The sequence below is a fragment of the Hemiscyllium ocellatum genome, chromosome 4 (assembly GCF_020745735.1).
Source record: "Hemiscyllium ocellatum isolate sHemOce1 chromosome 4, sHemOce1.pat.X.cur, whole genome shotgun sequence".
In the NCBI taxonomy this organism is placed as follows: Eukaryota; Metazoa; Chordata; class Chondrichthyes; order Orectolobiformes; family Hemiscylliidae; genus Hemiscyllium; species Hemiscyllium ocellatum.
This window is the reverse complement of record NC_083404.1, coordinates 29,218,526-29,238,788: the sequence shown is the minus strand read 5'-3', so window position 1 is coordinate 29,238,788 and position 20,263 is coordinate 29,218,526.

Here is a 20,263-nt window from a genome sequence, read left to right as displayed (position 1 = left end):
CCAAAGAGTCTGATAGAAATAATAAAGGTTATAACTAGGATCAGAAATGAAAAAGTAAGGAGCAAGATGACCAAATCTTCTACCCATCACCCTCCACCTCCACCCCCCACGCCCTATCCGCCCAACACAATTTGAGATTTTTTAAACTCCTGTGCCAATGTTAAACATGTATTCTTTCATGGGATATGGATATCTATGGCTAAGCCAGGAATTTTGCTCATTCCTAATGAAAACTGTTGCCTTGAGGCATTTGGATGGATAGATGAATAGTTTAGAGGGATATGGACCACATACTGGCAAATGGGACTAGATTAATTTAGGATACCTGCCCGGCATGGATAAGTTGGACTGCAGTGTCTGTTTCTGTGCTGTACATCTCTACACTCCATAAGTACTGCAACTCATTGATATGCTTCCAACCTGCTACCCATCTAAAATGGCCCCAATAGAGAGTCTGACAATACCCACTATTGTATCCACAAGAAGCTCCCATCAAGGCACACTGGTGGCCACTACCTATCACTGCCATTTCCACCGCATCCCCCATTTATACTCAGTTCCCATCTTCAACATATTAGTTTACTCCATATTGAGCCCTGACGCCATTCTACCGTATGATGACACAGATTTCCTTGTCACCCTCCCCCAGCCCTGTCAGCCACTGGACACAAATTCCAAAAAGGCCCGATATTGACCATTCCCTGGATTGCCATCACCTCAAACATGATCATGCCCAATCTCGTGGGTTGTAAGCAGAAGTTTCCCTTGACTGAGTGCAGTTCTTCTTGACTCAGCTGAGGATTACTCCCCTTCAGCTCTGCAAAATGCTCATTTAGAGTCATAGAAACATAAAGATGTACAACAGAAAAACAGACTCTTCAGTCCAACTCAGCCATGCCAACCAGCTATCCCAACCTAATCTCGTCCCATTTGCCAGCACTTGGCCCATATCCCTCTAAACCCTTCCTATTTATGGCCTTTTAAATGTTGTAATTGTACCAGCCTCCACCACTTCCTCTGGCAGTTCATTCCATACATACGCCACCCTTTGTGTGAAAATGTTGCCCCTTAGGTCTCTTTTACATCTTGCCCCTCTCACCCTAAACCTATTCCCTCTAGTTCTGGACTTCCCCACCCCAGGGAAAAGACTTTGCCTATTTGTCCTATCCATGCCCCTCATAATTTTATAAAACTCTATAAGGTCAACCCTCAGCCTCCAATGCTCCAGGGAAAACAGCCCCATCCTATTCAGCGTCTCCCTATAGCTCAATTCCTGCAACTCTGGCAACATCCTTGTAAATCTTTTCTGAACCCTTTCAAGTTTCACAACATCTTTCCGATAGTAAGGAGACCAGAATTGCATGCAATATTCAAAAAGTGGCCTAGCCAATGTCCTGTACAGCCGCAACATGACCTCTCAACTCCTGTACTCAATGCTCTGACCAATAAAGGAAACTATACCAAACGCTTTCATCACTATCCTATCTACCTGTGACTCCACTTTCAAGGAATTATGACCCTGCATTCCAAGGTCTCTTTGTTTAGCATCACTCCCTAGGACCTTACCATTGTGTATAAGTCCTTCTCTGATTTGCTTTTCCAAACTGCAGCACCTTGCATTTATCTAAATTAAACTCCACCTGCCATTCCTCAGCCCATTGGCCCATCTGATCAAGATCCCTTTATACTCCAAGGTAACCTTCTTCACTGTCCACTACACCTCTAATTTTGTGTCATCTGCAAACTTACTAACTATATCTCCTATGTTCACATCCAAATAATTTATATAAATGATGAAAAGTAGTGGACCCAGAGCCGATCCTTGTGGCATACAGGTATCCAGTCTGAAAAGCAACCCTCCACCTTTGGTTGAAGTACTTTCAGTGTATTTGCTGCACTGGCACCTCGCATATGCATACTGTGAGGTTGATGTAGCACTGTGCCATGCAGCAATATACCCAATCTCTTGACTGATGACTGCTGACAAGCAGGACAAACTGCCTGGATTTGTCTCTGCACCAAGCAACAAGCCAAATGTGCTTGAGGTACCAAAGCACAAGAATGCAAGGCAAGACAAGGCAGACGTGCTGCGATCACCCAAGTAGGTGCTAAGTGAATGCAGCCTGGCCCAATCAATGAGTGAGATGGTGGTGTCCCTGCAGCAGCATTGTAGTGAAACATGCCATTGTGCTCCAACGTGCAGTATTACAACCTCAGAGATTTACTGTTAGTGGATTGTAGTGGATTGTACCATGATAATGTGGAGAGGCTGGCACATCACTGGCTGCAGATATCTGTGAAAGAGGGTGGTTGTGTCCAAGATGGAGGGCCAGAGGAGCAAATGGGAAGCTGTCAGCTTGACTGCCCTGACAGGAATTCTTGTATTCTGGTTTCTATCTGGCTCATGCTAAAATAGCAAACTACTTACTAACGTGACTTGCTGCTCTCAATGTTGAAAAAGGCCTTTCTTGGTCTCAAATGTGATTCTCCCTCATCTCACCAAAACGTCATTCAGCGCTTTTTAAGTTTCCAGCTAAAATCAGTCAGTGGTTCTTTTGGGTTCCAACTAATATTTATCTCTTCATAAGCAGCACTAAATAACACATCATCTGGTCATGATCACAGTGCAGTGCTAGATCTCCTGGACAATTTGGTGAAAGATGGCTGCTAAAGTGGTGATGTTGGTGGTTGCCAGAGGAGGAGCCTTGATGCCATCCTGTCGCAATGCCAATTTGCCAGCAGCTAAAAAGTTAGCAGCTCGGCTGCCCACTGGGTGGTCAGACAAGCATCTTAAGTGACCATTTAGGATCAATTGCCGCTGCATAGGGAGGTGTCTGGGTGAAAACTGCAGCCTCTCAAGGGATGCTAGTCAGAGGCCATCCTTTCAGGGCCGTCCATCACCACAAAGGGTGGAGCCTCTCTTGAAATGGTATGCTCATGGCTGTCACTGCTCTCCAATGCCCACTGACTGCTACTGTCCCCAGCCTGACTTGTGCCTCTTCAAAGGTATCTGGCCATTTAGGAATTGTTACCCTGAGGCTACAGCTCCAGCACAGCACGTCATGAGCCAAAGGGGCTGCTAACCTTCCTTCCAATTGGGTCAGGAGCTCTACTGAGTGGGCTTCTGTCCTTAATTGTACAGCAACAAGGCCATTGACTCCTAACCGACTGCTGTGGGGAATCTACTCGCTGAGTCACACTGTCAGGCCAAGCGAGGTGACCTTCCACTTTCAGCTCCTACAACAGGACCACACTGTTAGCAACAAAATGCTGCCATCTGCAAGTAAAACCTTGCTGTGCACAAACCAGCTGCTGCAGTAACTATATTACAAATCATCTGCTGCAGCTTCGACATTAATAACTGGCTGCTGAAGTATCAATGTTACAAACTAGCTGCTGCAGTAACTACATTACAAATCATCTGCTGCAGCAGCTACATTACAAACTAGCTACTGCAGTATCAATGTTACAAATTGTCTGCTGAAGTATCTACATTGCAAACTAGCTGCTGTAGCATCTACATTACAAACCATCTGCTGCAGCATCTACATTAGAAACTAGCTGCTGCAGTATCAATGTTACAAACTGGTGGCTGCAGTATCTACATTACAAACTGGCTGCTGCAGCATCTACATTATAAACTGGCTACTGCAGTATCAACATTACAAACTGGCTGCTGCAGTAACTGCATTACAAATTAGCTGCTGCAGTATCTACATTATAATCTGGCTGCTGCGGTATCAACATTACAAACAGGCTGCTGCAGTATTCACATTACAAATTAGCTGCTGCAGTATCTACATTGCAAATGAGCTGCTTCAGCATCAACATTACAAACTAGCTGCTGTAGTATCTACAGTAAAACCGGCTACTGCAGTATCAACATTACAAACCGGATGCTGCAGTATCTACATTACAAACCAGCTACTGCAGTATCTACATTACAAACTGGCTGCTGCAGTAACTACATTATAAACTAGCTGCTGCAGTATCTACATTACAAAATGGCTGCTACAGTAACTACATTACAAACTAGCTACTGTAGCACCTACATTACAAACTGGCTGCTGCAGGATCTATATGACAAACTGGCTATTGTAGTATCTACATAACAAACCGGCTACTGCAGTAACTACATTACAAACCGGCTGCTGCAGCATCTACATTACAAATTGGCTGCTACAGTATCTACCTTACAAGCTAGCTGCTGTAGTATCTACATTACGAACTACACTACAAACTGGCTACTGCAGGATCTATATGACAAACTGGCTATTGCAGTATCAAAATTACAAACTGGCTGCTGCAGTATCTACATTGCAAACTGGCTGCTGCAGTAACTACACTACAAATTGGCTGCTGCAGTACCCAAATTACAAACAAACTGCTGCAGTATCTACATTTTAAAATGGCTGCTGCAGTGACTACATTACAAACTGGCTGCTGCAGTATCTACGTTACATATTAGCTGCTGCAGTATCTACATTGCAAACAAGCAGCTGCAGTATCTACATTATAAACTGGCTGCTGCAGTATCAATATGACAAATCGGATGCTGCAGTATCTACATTACAAATTAGCTGCTGCAGTATCTACATTGCAAACTAGCTGCTTCAGCATCTACATTACAAACCACTGTTGTAGTATCTACATTACAAACTAGCTGCTGTAGTATCTACATTACAAACCGGCTACTGCAGTATCTACATTACAAATTAGATGCTGCAGCACCAACATTACCAACTGCTGCTGCAGTATCTAAATTACAAACTAGCTGCAGAAGTATCTACATTACAAACTGGCTGCTGCAGTATCTACATTACAAACTAGCTGCTGCAGTAACTACATTACAAAATGGTTGCTGCAATATATATATGACAAACTGGCTACTGCAGTATTTACATTACAAACTGGCTGCTGCAGTATCTACCTTACAAATTCGCCGCTACAGTACATACATTACAAGCTAGCTGCTGCAGTATCGACATTACAAACTAGCTGCTGCAGTAACTACATTACAAACTAGCTGCTGCAGTATCTACATTACAAACTACATTAGAAGCTGACTGCTGCAGCATCTACATTACAAAGTAGCTGCTCAAGTATCTACATTACAATCTGGCTGCTGCAGTAACTACATTACAAACTAGCTACTATAGCACCTACATTACAAACTGACTGCTGCAGGATCTATATGACAAACTGGCTATTGTAGTATCTACATAACAAACTGGCTACTGCAGTATCTACATTACAAACCGGCTACCACAGCAACTACATTACAAATTGGCTGATACAGTATCTACATTACAAGCTGGCTGCTGTAGTATCTACATTACAAACTACATTACAAACTGGCTGCTGCAGTAGCTACATTACAGACTGGCTGCTGCAATAACTACATTACAAACTAGCTACTATAGCACCTACATTACAAACTGACTGCTGCAGGATCTATATGACAAACTGGCTATTGTAGTATCTACATAACAAACTGGCTACTGCAGTATCTACATTACAAACCGGCTACCACAGCAACTACATTACAAATTGGCTGATACAGTATCTACATTACAAGCTGGCTGCTGTAGTATCTACATTACAAACTACATTACAAACTGGCTGCTGCAGTATCTACATTACAAACCGGCTGCTGCAGTATCTACATTGCAAACTAGCTGCTGCAGTATCTACATTACAAACTGGCTGCTGCAATATCTACATTACAAATTAGCTCCTACAGTATCTACATTGCAAACTAGCTGCTACAGCATCTACATTACAAATTAGATGCTGCAGCACCTATATTACAAACTGGCTGCTGCAGCATCTACATTACAAATTGGCTGCTGCAGTATCTAAATTACAAACTTGCTGCTGCAGTATCAACATTACAAACTAGCTGCTGCAGTAATTACATTACAAACTGGCTGCTGTAGTTTCTACATTACAAACTACATTACAAACTGGCTGCTGCAGTATCTATATGACAAACTGGCTATTGCAGTATGTAGATTATAAACCGGCTGCTGCAGTATCTACATTGCAAACTGGCTGCTGCAGTACCTAAATTACAAACTAACTGCTGCAGTATCTACATTATAAACTGGCTGCTGCAGTATCTACATTACAAGCTGGCTGCTGCAGTACCTAAATTACAAACTAACTGCTGCAGTATCTACAATACAAACTGGCTGCTTAAGTAACTACATTACAAACTAGCTGCTGCAGTATCTACATTATAATCTGGCTGCTGCAGTATCTATATTACATATTAGCTGCTGTAGTTTCTACATTACAAACTACATTACAAACTGGCTGCTGCAGTATCAAAATTACAAACTGGCTGCTGCAGTATCTACAATACAAACTACTGCTTAAGTAACTACATTACAAACTAGCTGCTGCAGTATCTACATTATAAACTGGCTGCTGCAGTATCTACATTACATATTAGCTGCTGCAGTATCTACATTGCAAACAAGCAGCTGCAGTATCTACATTACAAATTGGCTGCTGCAGTATCTAAATTACAAACTTGCTGCTGCAGTATCTACATTACAAACTGGTTGCTGCAAGATTTATATGACAAACTGGCTATTGCAGTATTTGCATAACAAACCAGCTACTGCAGCACCTACATTACAAACTAGCTGCTGCAGCATCTACGTTACAAATTGGCTGCTGCAGTATCTACATTACAAGCTAGCTGCTGCAGTAACTACATTACAACTACATTACAAACTGGCTGCTGCAGTAACTACATTACAAACTAGCTACTGCAGTATCTACATTATAAACTGGCTGCTGCAGTATCAACATGACAAACCGGATGCTGCAGTATCTACGTTGCAAACTAGCAGCTGCAGCATCAACATTACAAACCACTGATGTGGATGTACATTAGAAACTACCTGCTGCAGTATTTACAATTCAAACCGGCTGTTGCAGTATCTACATTACAAACCGGCTGCTGCAGTATCTACACTACATATTAGTTGCTGCAGTATCTACATAATAAACTGGCTGCTGCAGTAACTACATTACAAACTAGTTGCTGCAGTATCTACATTATAGACTGCTGCAGTATCAACATTACAAAAAGGCTGCTACAGTATCTAAATTACAAATTAGGTGCTGCAGCATCTAAATTGCAAACTAGCTGCTTCAGCATTTACATTACAAACCACTGCTGTAGTATTTAAATTACAAACTAGCTACTGCAGTATCTACATTACAAACTACATTACAAACTGGCTGCTGCAGTAGCTACATTACAAACTACATTACAAACTGCATGCTGCAGTATCAACATTTCAAACTGGCTGCTGCAGTATCGACATTACAAACTAGCTGCTGCAGTATCTACATTATAAACTGGCTAGTGCAGTATCAACATTACAAACCGGCTGCTGCAGTATCTACATTACAAATTAACAGCTGCAGTATCTACATTGCAAACTAGCTGCTGCAGCATCTACATTACAAATCATTGCTGTAGTATCTACATTACAAACTGGCTGCTGCAGTATCAACATTACAAACTGGCTGCTGCAGTATCGACATTACAAACTAGCTGCTGCAATATCTACGTTATAAACTGGCTGGTGCAGTTTCAATATTACAAACTAGCTGCTGCAGTATCTACATTACAAATTAACTGCTGCAGTATCTACATTGCAAACTAGCTGCTGCAGCATCTACATTACAAACCACTGCTATAGTATCTACATTACAAACTAGCTACTGCAGTAACTACATTACAAACTGGCTGCTGCAGTATCAACGTTACAAACCAGCTGCTTAAGTATCGACATTACAAATTAGCTGCTGCAGTATCTACATTGCAAACTAGGTGCTACAGTATCTACATTACAAACTGGCTGCTGCAGTATCTACATTACAACTTAGATGCTGCAGCACCTATATTACAAACTGGCTGCCGCAGCACCTACATTACAAACTGGTTGCTGCAAAATTTATATGACAAACTGGCTATTGCAGCATCTACATAACAAACCAGCTACTGCAGTATCTACATTACAAACTAGCTGCTGCAGTATCTACATTACAAATTAACTGCTGCAGTATCTACATTGCAAACTAGCTGCTGCAGCATCTACATTACAAATCATTGCTGTAGTATCTACATTACAAACTGGCTGCTGCAGTATCAACATTACAAACTGGCTGCTGCAGTATCGACATTACAAACTAGCTGCTGCAATATCTACGTTATAAACTGGCTGGTGCAGTTTCAATATTACAAACTAGCTGCTGCAGTATCTACATTACAAATTAACTGCTGCAGTATCTACATTGCAAACTAGCTGCTGCAGCATCTACAATACAAACCACTGCTATAGTATCTACATTACAAACTAGCTACTGCAGTAACTACATTACAAACTGGCTACTGCAGTATCAACGTTACAAACCAGCTGCTTAAGTATCGACATTACAAATTAGCTGCTGCAGTATCTACATTGCAAACTAGGTGCTACAGTATCTACATTACAAACTGGCTGCTGCAAAATTTATATGACAAACTGGCTATTGCAGCATCTACATAACAAACCAGCTACTGCAGTATCTACATTACAAACTAGCTGCTGCAGCATCTACATTACAAATTGGCTGCTGCAGTATCTACATTACAAGCTAGCTGCTGCCGTAACTACATTACAAACTGGCTGCTGCAGTAACAACATTACAAACTAGCTGCTGCAGTATCTAAATTACAAACTGGCTGCTGCAGTAACTACATTACAATATGGCTGCTGCAGTAACTGCATTTCAAACTAGCTGCTGCAGTATCTACATTATAAACTGGCTGCTGCAGTATCAACATGACAAACCGGATGCTGCAGTATTTACATTACAAATTAGCTGCTGCAGTATCTACTTTGCAAACTAGCTGCTGCAGCATCTACATTACAAACCACTGATGTAGTATGTACATTACAAACCAGCTGCTGCAGTAACTACATTACAAACTGACTGCTGCAGTATCTACATGACAAACTGGCTGCTGCAGTAACTACATTAGAAACTAGCTGCTGCAGTATCTAAATTGCAAACTAGCTGCTGCAGTATCTACATTACAATATGGCTGCTGCAGTAACTGCATTACAAACTAGCTTCTGCAGTATTTACATTATAAACGGGCTGCTGCATTATCAACATGACAAACCGGATGCTGCAGTATCTACATTGCAAACTAGCTGCTGCAGCATCTACATTACAAACCACTGATGTAGTATGTACATTACAAACTAGCTGCTGCAGTATCTACATTACAAACTGGCTGCTGCAGTAACTACATTACAAACTGGCTGCTGCAGTATTTACATTACAAACTGGCTGCTGCAGTAATTATATTCCAAACTAACTGCTGCAGTACCTACATTATAAACTGGCTGCTGCAGTATCAACATTACAAACTGGCTGCTGCTGTATCTGCATTACAAACTAGCTGCTGCAATATCGACATTGCAAACTGGCTGCTGCAGTATCTACATTACAAACTGGCTGCTGCAGGATCTATATGACAAACTGGCTATTGCAGTTTCTACATTACAAACCGGCTGCTGCAGTACCTACATTACAGATTAGCTGCTGCAGTATCTATATTATAAGCTAGCTGCTGCATTATCTACATTACAAACTGGCGGCTGCAGTAACTACTTTACAAACTAGCTATTGCAGTATATAGATTCTAAACTGGCTGCTGCAGTATCTAAATTACAACTAGCTGCTGCAGTTTCGACATTACAAATTAGATGTTGCAGTATCTATATTACAAACTAGCTGCTACAGTATCTAAATTACAAACTAGCTGCTGCAATATCGACATTGCAAACTGGCTGCTGCAGTATCTACATTACAAACTGGCTGCTGCAGTATCGACATTACAAGTTGGCTGCTATTGTACCTATATTACAAGCTTGCTGCTGCAGTAACGACATTACAAAATGGCTGCTGCAGTAACTACATTACAAACCAGCTGCTGCAGCTCCTACATTAAACTAGCTCCTCAGTATCTACATTACAAACTAGCTGCTGCAGTATCGATATTACAAACTGGCTGCTGCAGGATCTATATGACAAACTGGCTATTGCAGTTTCTACATTACAAACCGGCTGCTGCAGTACCTACATTACAAATTAGCTGCTTCAGTATCTATATTATAAGTTAGCTGCTGCATTATCTACATTACAAACTGGCTGCTGCAGTAACTACTTTACAAACTAGCTATTGCAGTATGTAGATTCTGAACTGGCTGTAGTATCTAAGTTACAACTAGTTGCTGTAGTTTCGACATTACAAATTAGATGCTGCAGTATCTAAATTACAAACTAGCTGCTGCAATATCGACATAACAAACTAGCTGCTGCAATATCGACATTACAAACTGGCTGCTGCAGTAACTACATTACAAACTGGCTGCTGCAGCATTTACATTACAAATTGGCTGTTGCAATATCTACATTACAAACTGGCTGCTGCAGCATCTACATTACAAACCGGCTATTGCAATATCTACATTACAAATTGGCTGCTACAGTATCTACATTACAAATTAGCTGTTGCAGTATCTATATTACAAACTGGCTGCTGCAGTAACTACATTACAAACTGGCTGCTGCAGCATCTACATTACAAACCGGTTGCTGCAATATCTACATTACAAACTAGCTGCTGCAGCGTCTACATTACAAACTGACTTTCTACATTACAAACTGGCTGCTGCAGCATCTACATTACAACTGTGACTGGCCTTCAAAAAATTTTGTTTTGTCTGAAATGCATTTTGGAGCATCCTGAGGCCATGAAAGCTACTGTAACAATATGAATCATTCTGAGTTGTCTGTAATTGAGGCTTGCCTCTGGAATGGAATTAATTAAAACTAGCCATTTATTATCAATCATTTAGCAACAAAACAAAGAGGAAGCTCATCTCTTCAGCACACATATATACATTTTCCTTTTCTACCTGTATTGGTATTCAGTTAGAGACAGTATAGTGTTTTCAACGTCTCTGTTAGACATATATGTCAGGGTGGCACACATTAAAAGCCAATGGTGTTCGAATGTAAAGGTATATCCTCTGTAAATAGCATCAAGGTAGTAATTCTTTTCTCACTTCTTTCTGCATCTGAAATAGACTCGAATTGCAAAACGCAGCAGAAAGCTCGTTGACTATGACTGTGCACGACATCACTTAGAATCTTTGCAACATTCAAAGCGAAGGGACGATAGTAAGCTTACCAAGGTATGTCATCAGAATATATCTCAGTTACTGCTTTGTTATCCATGATTTGGAGGTGCTGGTGTTGGACTGGGGTGTACAAAGATAAAAATCACACAACACCAGGTTATAGTCTAACAGGTTTATTTGGAGGTGCTAGCTTTCGGAGCACTGATGGTTGTGGAGCACTAGTATACTCCACAACCACCTGATAAAGAAACAGAACTCCAAAAGCTAGTGCTTCCAATTAAACCTGTTGGACTATAACCTGGTGTTGTGTGATTTTTAACTTTGCTTTGATATCATTCATCTTATCATTGAAATGCCAAATTGAGAGTTGATATATTTGACATTGAGCTATCAATTGCTGAAATGTTTGAAGATTGACAGCAGACCTATACAAGAGAGAAGCAGCAAATGTTACAGCTCCCAAAATAAGGGACAAATATATCTTAATGTTGGCTTAAGAAATGTCCACTTCGGACTAAAAGAAGAATCATTTGAGATATGGGTTCAAGATTTGACTGAAGAATTGTAGAAAGGCTTGAAACTGGTTGCACAGCTATTAATTTTTCAATATAAATCTGCTGTCACTATGAGCCAGCTTCAATTGTACAAAGAATAATGTCACATGAATATTGAATGAATGTTAAACTGAAGAGAAACAGAATAATGACAGACTAATCCCACAGCCATCTTAACCTTTGGAACTATTGGCCTAGTCTGTGTTGGAAAAGAAACCAAAATAATGATGACCATAATTTCCCTGAGCTTTAAGTAAGTTGTCTTAAAGTGTAAGTTGTTTCAAAAACTTCTTTTGATTTTCTGTGTCATCGATTTAGCATTTATGAGGTCTTCAGATTCCCTTATCCAGTAATATTTGCAATGAAAGCAACATCATATTTAAGATAAATGACAAATGCTTTTGATATCTTTTAGGCAGAAGAGGAGTTTCAAAAAGCCCAGAAAGTGTTTGAGGAACTAAATACTGATCTGCAGGATGAGTTACCAGCATTGTGGTCAAGGTATTAAACTTAATTTGCAAATGATTTCTCTTGGTTACCTCTTACCTGTATATTAGAATTAGAATTCCTATAGTGTGGAAACAGATCCTTCGGCCCAGCAGGTCCACGATGACCCTCCAATGAGTAGCCCACCCAGATCAATTCCCCTATTACTCTACATTTCCTCTTGACTAATGCACATAAACTGCACAGCCCTGAATACTGTGGGCAATTTAGCATGGTCAATTTACCTAACCTGCACATTTTTGCTCTGTGGGAGGAAACCAGAGGAAACCCACGTAGACGCGGGGAGAACATGCAAACTCCACACGGACAGTCACCCGAGGCTGGAATCAAACCCAGGTCCCTGGCGCTGTGAGGCATCAGTGTTAACCATTGAGCCACTTGGATCTTCAAGAAGAAGTCTAAGGTTTGAACCCAACCAGCATTGTTGTTCACATCAATGAAGGTGGTTCAATTGTTGTTTCTAGCAACTCAATATATACATCACTTAGTTTGTCCTTTCACTCAGAATTCAACATTTGGACCGGATTTTAAATGGGAGGATGGTTTGGAGTAATGGTTTGGAGTGGATAGTCTGATAGCAAAAGAAAAACTTGAGATAGCTTAATTTCATTTAATTGCATGGTCCTTATTTAAATACTGCTGGTTGTATTCCCACACCTTCTGAATGGAATATCATTGGGAAGCAGTAAGCATTTGTTTGACTCAGTAGTTGCCCAGAAAGCAGACAATACTTGGTCTTAGTTGTTGAACTGGATCATGGAGATTCCTGTGATGATCTAAGATTTCCTTGTTACTGCATTTTTTCAAAAAATGTTAAACTCATCCTTTCAAGCCCCTGGTTCTGAACAACACCGCACTGAGTTTGACTGATGAGAAGCATACTGTCATTTCACATGCAAACAGCTGAATAGGCTTGCAGCCAGGTCTTTGACAGGCATATGTTGCTACCTGTTCACTGGAGCATATTAGAACAACACAGTGAGTTTCTGATGGCATCATAGTGGGCATGTAACCTGGGCAGTTGTAATTACCCATACCCCTGGTTTCTCTGGGGCAGATAGAGTAAATGTTGCCCTCCCCCCCCCCCAACCCCAGTGAAATAGCATTGACACAAAACATTGGGGTTGAAAAGTCTAGCACTGGGAAAGCACAGCAGGTCAGGCAGCATCTGAGGAGCAGGGGAATCGACATTTCAGACACAAGCCCTTCATCAGGAATATGGGAATGGAGTTGAGAGATAAATAAGAGGGTGGGGGTGGGGGTGAGGTGACTGGGAAGGTGATAGGTAGTTGTAGGTGGGGGTGATGGTGTTAGATTGGAGGGGAGGGTAGAATGGATAGGTGGGAAGAAAATGGACAGATAAGACACTTCAAGAGTGCGTTGCTGCATTGGAGGGTTGGATCTGGGATGAGGTGAGGGGAGGGAAAGTGAGGAAGTTGACGTTGATGCCATGTGGTTGAAGTGTCTCAAGGCGGGTAGATGGGGCATTCTTCCTCTAGGCGTCGGGACTTGGATTTGGCGGGGTTGGACCCCTTGGCAGAGTGGGAGGGGGAGTTGAAGTGGTCGGTCACAGGGCAGTGGAGTTGTTTGGTGCATGTGTCCCAGAGATGTTCCCTGAAATGTTCTGCGGGTTGACGTCCTGTCTCCCCAATGTAGAGGAGATCACATTGACAGCAACGGACACAGTAGCTGAAGTGTTTGGATGTGCAAGAAAATCTATACTGGATTGGAAGAATCCTTTGGGACCTTGGATGGAGGTGAAAAAGAAGGTGTGGGTGCAGGTTTTATACCTCTTGCTACAGCAAGGGACGTTGCCGGGAGTGGAGGGTGGGTTGGTGGGGGGTGTGGACCTAACGAAGGAGTTGCAGAGGGAATGGTCTCTGCGGAATGCAGATCGGGTGGGGAGGGAAATATATCTCTGTTGGTGGAGTCTAGATTGTATGTGGCAGAAATGGTGGACAATAATGCTCTGTATCTGGAGATTAATGGGTGGAAGGTGAGGACCAGAGGGTTTCTATCCTTGTTACAGTTGGAGGGGTAGGGTTTGAGGGCGGAGGTGTGGGAAGTGGAGGAGATGTGCTGGAGGGCATTATTGATCTCGTGGGAGGGTAATTGCGGTCCTTGAAATAGGAGCCATCTATGATGTTCTGGAATGGAATTGCTCTTCCTGGGAGCAGGTACAGCAGAGGTGGAGGAATTGGGAGTAAGGGATAGCATTTGTACAGGAGGGCTTGGGAGGAGATGTAGTCGGTGTGGTTAGAAATAGATGTCCATGCTGAGTCAGTCACCGGAGATAGAGATGGAGAGGTTCATGAAAGGGAAGGCCCGAGATGGTTCAGGTGAACTTAAGGTCAGCATGAAATGTGTTCATGAAGTTGATGAACAATTGAACCTCCTCGTGGGAGCATGAGGTGGCACCAAAACAGTCATCAATGTAGCAGAGGAAAATGTGGGGGATGGTGCCAGTGTAGCTGCGGAAGACAGACTTTTCCACGTATCTGGTGAAGAGGCATGCATAGCTGGGGCCCATGCAGGTGTCCATGGCTTCCCCTTTGGTCTGAAACATTGAGATAGCAATACATGTGAGATAAGTCCTTGCACGTGCTTTTCCACAGTGTCACAGGTCTCAGTCAAGTGTCTTGGTGGGACGCCAGCTTTACGTTTGCCAATGTTAGAAAAGAGGAACCTAGAAGGAGGGTCAACTGAACTCCACTGTATCATCTCCCAGTGGATGGATAGAATCATTGGAATGGGCCAAAAGGTGATAGATGCCATTTTTATATGCATTAATGTGAGATTAATTTGAGACAAAAATAAAATGGCTGTTAACTTGCAAGCGAACAGTGTTTAAGAGTGCAGATGCCAAAGGGCATAAATGGTTGATAAAGCCGTAAAAGGTTGAAAATAGAATTTTGAACCTCTGATGCAATATTAAGGATTGTCAGAGGTAACGGCAAATGTGGCCTATTGAGTTTGAATATTGTGTTGAGTTTTCGGCGCTCATTTTTGGAAAGACTACCAAAGCCTTAGCGAGTATACAGAGGATGTTCCCTAGGGAGATATGAGGTTAGTAAACACACTTGCAAGCAATATTTGAAATACTCAGACAGAGAAGATTAGAATACTGAAACATGGATTATAATATGTGTGAAGGGGTTTGATGGGATGATTAGGGAAAGATTGTTCTCTTGGGCTTTGCAGTTAGTGGCAGTGGATCATCAGTTTATATACCTCTCTGAGTGTGAGTGACAAATACTTCTTTATGTAAAAGATTCTTGAAGTAAGGAATGGTTTACAGCAGGCAATGGCTGGTGCAGAGACCATTCCAACTGTTAAAGAGAAAGTACAGAAATATTTGAAATATAAGAGAAGACATGGAACTATGGTGAGAAACTGATATAGATAGTATTGACTAAATAGTGCTAAACTACTCTTCTGTTCTACAATAACAATGAAGGAAAGGCTGTAATAGGTTATCCTTCCCTTCTGCACTACCCCTTGCTGGCACAGATATCCAGTAGCATGTAATCTTGGATTGCGAAGACAAAACCATTAAGGGAGATATGGGAAAAGAATAAAAACTCAGAAACCTTTTTAAAATACGTAATAAAACATCCTGCGCTCATTTGATTGAGGGAATCTGCACTGCGAGAGTGTGAAAGCCTTAAGGGATCGTCTTTTTAAAGCTGGTTCTTCCTTTAAATTAGCAATAAACTAAATTTTAAAAAGTTAAATTGTATTGCTGATTAATTCAGGAGTTTACTAGCTCTAAAAGGAGTTAAGGTTAGTTAATTAGTGGTAGTTTAATCAGGCTGTTTTGAAGCTTGAGTCCATTGTTTTCAGAAAATATAACTAGAGGTCTTTCTCAGTGCAGTTTATCTGCAAGAAGCAGTGCTTTGGTTGCACAGAGTATAAAGTGAAAGTTTGCTAAGTACAAGGGAGTCTGGTGAGGTGGGGTGAAGAAGTGCTCTTTTCTTCTACTCTTTTCAGTGTATTGTAGTTGACTCTTACTCGGTACAGGGGAAGAAGCTGATTGATGAGAACTGACAGGTCTTTTTAATTTCTAATTGTAATCAATGACAATAGACAATAGACAATAGATGCAGGAGTAGGCCATTCAGCCCTTCGAGCCTGCACCACCATTCAATATGATCATGGCTGATCATTCCTAATCAGTATCCTCTTCCTGCCTTATCTCCATAACCCTTGATTCCACTATCTTTGAGAGCTCTATCCAAACTTTTTCTTAAATGAATCCAGAGACTGGGTCTCCACACTGCCCTCTGGGGCAGAGCATTCCACACAGCCACCACTCTCTGGGTGAAGAAGTTTCTCCTCATCTCTGTCCTAAATGGTCTACCCCGTATTTTTAAGCTGTAAAAAAAACTATGGTTTTAAAGTTAAAGGATAGCAGGTCAGCTTGGCCAAGCGGGGTGTATTTGAAGTTGTGGATGCAACATATGTCCCAGAAGAATACATGTGCAAGAAAAGTTACCGATTCCACAAGTTTGAGTTCCAAGTTCTGATCTTGAGTGGTGGCTAGCATTACTATTGTGCATCTTCAAGGTAGAGGACCATGTGGATAGCATAGTTAAAGAGCTGATCACATCATAGTTTGAATGGAAGATAGGTCAGATGAATGCATGGCTAGAGGGATGATGTAAAAGGAAGGACTTCAGATTTTTGGATCACCGGGACAGCTTCTGCAGTGGATGGAACTTATACAAGCTGGACGGGTTGCACCTGAACTGAAATGGGTCCAATATCCTTGCTGGGAGGTTTGATCATGCTGCTGGGAAGGTTTTAAATAAATTTGGAAGGGGGATGGAGCACAGAGTAGACATAAACTCAGGAACAAGGTCCATCAGACACATAAGGAATACTAGGAAATCCAGAAGGCCAAGAAGGCATGGACAAAATAAAGTGCATGGGAGGTCTGGAAAGCTTTTTTGATGTACAGAGTTTGGCTGGTAAGGAGGATGAACTTAGAACTTTGATGAGCACAAGGGAATATGAAATTGTTTCAATCAATAAGAGATGTTTTAAGGAAGATCAGGACTGGAAGCTCAACCTTCAGGTTATGGAAATTTAAGGTGGGATATGGGGAGGGGTGGATTGTAAGAGAAATGGGGGCATTGCATTATTGACAAAGGAAACCACCACTGCAGCTATGAGGGAGGATGTCCTAGAAAGCTCTTCAAATGAGGCCATCTGGGTAGAGCTTAGTAATAAAAAAGGGGTGATTAATTAGCTTGATTTATACTATTGGCCTGCCAACAGTAGGAAGGAGATAGTGGAGCAGATATATAGGCCAATCACAGAAAGGTGTGAGAGAAATAGGGGCATAGATGTCAGGGATTTCAACTTTGCTAACATTAACTGGGATCGCCTTAGTGTGAAAAGATTAGATAGGTTGGAATTTTTAAAGTGCATCCAGGTGAGTGTTTGTGCCAGTCCATAGATAATCAGGTTGGAGATGGAGCAGTGCCAGGCCTAATCTGAGGGAATGTACCTGAACAACTTTTGAAGTTTCATCAGGTGAGCATTTTGGTGATAGTGACTATAACGCTGCAGATGTCAAAGTCATTATGGAAATGGCTAAGGATATGCAAAAATTAAATGTCTAAATTGTTGGAAGGCCAATTTCAATATCATTAGACAGGAACCGGCAAACATGGACTGGAAACAACTACTTGAAGATAAGTCTACAGTTGGAACGTGAGAGTCATATAAAGTAGTAACGTGAGAATTGAACACCAGCATGATCTTCCACGAGTGAAGGCGAGAGCAGTAAGTCCAGAGAGCCCTAGATGTCGATGGATATTGAGAGTTAAACAAAAAGAAGCAATGATAGGTCAGGGACAGTGCATTAACAACAGGGGAGGCCCTTTAAATGTATAGAAAGTGCAGGGGGTTACTTAGAAAGGAAATTAGGAGGGCAAAGAGGGGCTATGAAATATCTTTGGCACATAAGATTAAGGAAAGCCCTGAGGCATTTTGTAAGTGTATTAAGAGTAAGAGGATTTCCAGGTAAAGAGTGGGCCTATTACAAACCAATGGGGTAATCTGCATGTTGTGTCAGAGGATGTGGCTAAGGTCTTAGAAGAATATTTCTCACCTGTATTCACAAAGAAGAAAGAAATTGCAGCCCAGGATTTCATTTAGGAGGGTGAGGTTCTCGAACATTTTAAGGATTAATAAGGAGGGAGAAGGTATTAGATGGGCATAAATCCCAGGACCTGATGAGATATATCCCAGGGAGGGAAAGGAGGAAGCAGCTGGGCCCTTGAGAAATGTTTAATACTTCGCTGGCCACAGAATGACTGGAGGATAGCTAATGTGGATCCTTTGTTCAAGGAGTCAACAAGGATAGGCCAGGTAATTACACACCACTTAGTCGGATGTCAGTGATGGGGAGATAATTGGAAAACATTCTGGGGGACAGGATTAATCAGGATTGTTCAGGGAGAGTCAGCGCAGAATTGTTAGAGGAAGATCCTGTCTGACTAATTTAGTTGCATTCCTTGAAAAGGTGACTAAATATGTTGATGAGTGTGGTGCAGTTGATGTGGTTTACATGGACTTTTGACAAGGTCTGACATGAAAAGCTGTTCCAGAAGATATGAGCCCATGGAATCCAAGGCAAACAGGATCTTAAATTGGCTTTCAAATCGGAGGCAAAGACAAATGGTGGAGGGTTGTTTTCCTGATTGGAAACCTGAGTTAGTGGTGTGCCACAGTAAGGTGTTGGGACCCTTACTGTTTGTTATGTACCTTAACGATTTGGATGTGAATGTAAAAGGTATAATTTGTAAGTTTCGGGATGACATGAACATTGATGATGTTGTTAATAGTGAGAAAGAGGGTCTCAGGCTATAATCTGATATTCCTCAGGTGGTAAGTTAGGTAGAGCAGTGGCAGATATAATTTAATCCTGATAAATGTGTGGTGACGCATTTTGGAAGGCTTAATCAGGAAATGATATATACATTGAACAATGATTCCCTAGGGTATACTGAGGGACCTTGTTGTATGAGTCCACAGGTCCCTGGAGGTGTCAGCACAGATAGACAGGATGGTGTGAAGAAGGCATGTGGGATACTTTCCTTCATTAGCTGGAGCATAAAATGTAGGAGCAAGAAAGTCTTGTTACAACGTTGTAGAACATTGGTCAGGTTGCAAACGAAATCCTATGTGCAATTCTGGTCACGACACTATCAAAAGGACATGATTGATTGCGCTGGAGATGGTGTAGATATTGCCTGGAATGAAAAGTCTCAGTTATGAGGACAGATTGAACAGGATGAGTTTATTTTCCTTGTAGCAGAGTAAACTGAGGGGGTTTCTGATTGAGGTATACAAAATCATGAGAAGCATGGTCAGGGTAGATTGTGAGAATCTTTTCCCCATTGCAGACATGTTTAAGGTCAAAGTGCACAAGTTTCAGGCAAGAAAGTTTAGAGGTGACTGAGGAAAAATGGTTTCAACCAGAGGATGTTGATAGAAATATGGAATGTGCTGCCTGAGAGGGTGGTGAGGCAAGTACTCTCAGAACATTTAAGAAATATCTGGATGAGCAGTTAAAATGCAAGGGCATAGTAGGATAAGTGCAGGCAAATGGGAGTAGTATAGTTTGGAATTTGTTGGTCAGCATAGACATGTTGGACTGAAGGGCGTGTTTCTATGTTGTTTGACTTTACGACTGAAAGGTTTTCAGGCAGAATAGAGAAGGGGAAATACATGGGGATGTTGCATTATTGGTTAGGGAATCAATCACCTGGTGTGAAGAGGGATGTTATACAACATAAAGCATCAAATGAAGCCTAATGGGTTGAGCTCAGAGACAAAACAAGGGGCAGCCACACTGCTAAGTACCTGAAAATAACAGAAGAGAGTTAGAGGAGCAAATATGTAGGAGCAAAGATCTGTGGATGCTGTAAATCAGAAACAAAAACAGAAATTGCTGGGTAAACTCAGCAG